Source organism: Otolemur garnettii, unplaced genomic scaffold (assembly GCF_000181295.1).
Source record: "Otolemur garnettii isolate 467f Iridium unplaced genomic scaffold, OtoGar3 scaffold00127, whole genome shotgun sequence".
Taxonomy (NCBI): Eukaryota; Metazoa; Chordata; class Mammalia; order Primates; family Galagidae; genus Otolemur; species Otolemur garnettii.
In genome coordinates, this window is record NW_003852522.1 from 758,304 (window position 1) to 761,808 (window position 3,505).

The window sequence follows — 3,505 nt, forward strand, 5'->3', positions numbered from 1 at the left end:
CCCTCTCTGCGAGGTGGAGAAGGTTTGAATTCCTACCTGGTCATGGCTCAAGGTGGCTCTGATCCTGTGTTCCACCCTGTGTCCTATTGGAGCCCATCTGACCTCTTGGGGCAGCCAGATGGGCCAAGGTGGAGGTGGAGGGTAACCTCTACCCTCAGCCAAGGCCACTGGGTACTGACAGGCACTGCTTAAAATGATGGGAGATTTTGCTTGTTTTCAGATTCCTAAAGAAACAGTTAAAATGAGCAAGAAGAAGAAGCTTCGGATCCCAGGTATTTTGTTCATTCAAGTTGACTCTTGAGAGGTGTTTGTGCTTACGGAAGGAATGAGGGTTTATTTATTGCAAAAATGGCTAACGGGACACCCCAAACTCCTTAAAGGAAAACAAGGATTTAATACATGCTAGAAAGAAAAGTAGAAATTACAGAGAAGGACATATAGGAAAAAGTAAAAATTTTCTGGCGCTTCTGCCAGTCCCTGGTGGGATCCCACAGCTTTAGATAGATATCCCTTCCCCCCAGGCTTCAGTGAATGGGTCTGATGTGCTACAAAGCTACTGGCTTGTGGCTGACTATTTAACTGTGGGGCTTCAAACCCAACTCTCCTGCTTACTGTTTGATAGTGGATGAATTACTCTGTGCCTCAGTTTCCCCCTTTTGTAAATGGGGGGATAATACAAGCAGCTGCTCTTTCCTTTAGAGCAGTAGTCCCCAGCTTTTTTGGCACCAGGGACCAGTTTCATGGGAGACAGTTTTTCCATGGATGGGGTGGGGGTGGAGGGAGATCTGCCAGGAGGCAAGCTCAGACAGTGATGTGACTGATGGGGAGCAGCCATAGATACAGATCGAGCTGCCCACTCCCATGCATGGACCAATACTCATTGGGTACCACAGCTTTAGAGCTGTGGTTCTTAACTGGGTGGGAGAGGGGATTTTGTCCCCCAGGGGACAGTTGGCAATGTTTAGAGACATTTTTGGTTTTCTCAACTGTATGTGTGTGTGGTGAGGGACTGATACAGGCATCTACTGGGACGCTGCTCAAAATCCTACAAAGCACAGGATGACCCTAACCACACAGAATGATCCAGCCCCAAATGTCAACAGTGCCAAGGCTATGTATGAACCCTAGAGCTCACATTAGTTATTAGTGGATTAGTATATATAAAACACCAAGAAAAACAGATGTATGCTGCTGTTAATTATCATCCTACAAATGATTGTTTTTTAAAAAACTTTTCTTTTTGAAATCACTTGGGGCTCATAGAAAAATTCCAAAAGTAGTTCAGAGAGTTCTGGCTACCCTTCCCCTGGCTTCCCTAATTTTGATATCTAGCACAACCATAGAATGATAATTAACTATAATATAGTATGAACAATAAGACCCTATTCTCAATATGCTACTTCTTCCCAGAATTCTTGTGTGCATATACACATGCAGTGTTACTGGAAAACAGAATCATCACACTGCAATCTCTTATTTTTTTTTTTTTTTTTTTTGAGACAGAAGCCTCAAGCTGTCTCCCTGGGTAGAATGCCATGGCATCACAGCTCACAGCACCCGCCAACTTCTGGGCTTAGGTAATTCTCTTGCCTCAGCCTCCCAAGTAGCTGGGACTACAGGCACCTGCCACAGTGCCTGGCTATTTTTTTGTTGCAGTTTGACCAGGGCTGGGTTTGAACCCACCACCCTCAGTATATGGGGCCAGTGCCCTACTCACTGAGCCACAGGTGCCACCCATAACTCAAACATCTTAAAAATAAAAAAATGATATTTTAACTTAGTGAGTGGTAAATTTAGGGAATGGTGCTCATTTTCTCCACCAACATGTGGGACAAAAAAATTATCAACAGATTAAAACTGTTTTCTGCGGGGATGAGCAACAGGCCGCTTGGAGGAACAGGCATTTCTCTGACCTTGGAGAGAGATATTGGAAGCCAAGTCCACCCACAGCAGGTCATTTGGGTTCTTTCTTGGCAGTGTACTTCCCAGCTCAGTGGATCTCTGGGGCTGGCTGTGGATAGCTCTTTCTGTGCGTCCTGGGAAGGATGAGGAGAGAGGAAGAAGATTCTGGCACGTGGTGAAAGAGTCCCTTTTCCCACCAGCCTCTTCAGCCTTTGGTGTTGAACACAAGGTTCTGCCTTATTTTTTCTTAAATTGGTCCCATGGGGATGAATCACAGGAAGGAAATAGGAGGCACTTTGCTTCTATTGATAGTTTTGCCTATTATTTGGTACAAATGTTCATTAGATCAGCCAAGTGAGCAAGTTTTGGGAAATCTTAAAAAACAAAATAAACAAAGTTGCTATAATTTGCCTTTTCTAGCTTACCACAATGTGGGAATGTATTTATGTAAGCAGCATCCATCGGAGTCTTATTCAGGGTGCAGCACTCTCTGGTGTAGGCACCTAAGGGGCATGGGGCGGGGGGTGAAGATGAAAGGGTACAGCAGACTCAGCTCTGAGAGTCCTAAGAGAACCTCAAGAGATAGTGGGGGATCCATCTCACAGGAAGAGCTAATCAAATACACAGCAGGAGAATAAAGTTCTCAATGGGCACGCATGAACTGTGTCAAAATTGGAAAAAATTATAGGAAAATTGCTGTGGTTTAGTGGAGTATGAACAGCCAGGTGAGGAGAAGAAGACCTTAGCAATTCATGTTGTGTTGGGGGCAGGGGGCACTCATTTAGTGGGTTTACTTCAGGGTATATAGGTGTGTACAGAACTGAGGTTGGAAAGAGTCTAGGGTCAGCCTGGGTTCTTTTTTTTTTTGAGACAGAGTCTCATTATGTCGCCCTCGGTAGAGTGCGGTGGCGTCACAACTCACAGCAACTTCTAACTCTTGGGCTGAAGTAATTCTCTTGCCTCAGCCTCCCAAGTAGCTGGGACTACAGGCATGCGCCACAACACCTGGCTATTTTTTTTGTTGCAGTTGTTTAGTTGCCCTGGGCCAGGTTTGAACCTGCCACCCTTGGTGCATGTGGCTGGCACTGTAACCACTGTGCTATGGGCATCGAGCCAAACTTTTTTTTAAAGAGATGGGGTCTTAGGTCTCAGTCTGTTGCCCAGGCTGGTACACAGTGGTATGACCATAGTTCACTGCAGCCTTAAGTTCCTAGGCTCAAGTGATTCTCCCAGCCTCACCCTCCCAAGTAACTAGGAGTATAGGTGCATACTACCACACCTAACTATTTTTTTTTTTGTAGTTATGGGTGGTCTCACTATGATACCCAGACTGGTCTCAAACCCCTTGGCCTCAAGCAATCCTCCTTCCTCAGCCTCCTGAGGAGGTAGGATTACAAACACACAATACTTAAACTGGCTGTTGGTTTGTGGTTTTCGTTCTCACTGCCTGGTTAGAAACCAAGTACATAGATGTTTAGTAAATGCTCAAGTATTCTTGTGTTTGATACCTCTATAGTTGGCCTGGGTCAACAGTTTTGATTCTTTGGCCTGTATGTACCTCACTTTTTTCTTTTCTTCTTCTTCTTCTTTTTTTTTTTTTTTT

The 3,505-nt window shown here is 44.9% G+C and overlaps 1 protein-coding gene across 1 annotated transcript in view; it reads left to right on the forward strand.

The window, feature by feature from the left end:
* Positions 1-251: 251 nt before the first annotated feature.
* The window catches only part of CUNH19orf57 (chromosome unknown C19orf57 homolog), a 21,994-nt gene continuing 18,740 nt past the window's right edge, over positions 252-3,505 (forward strand). Inside the window, exon 1 of the mRNA XM_023518067.1 lies at positions 252-272. The gene's annotated coding sequence lies outside the window, so the exon portion shown is untranslated. The remainder of the gene's footprint in view (positions 273-3,505) is intronic.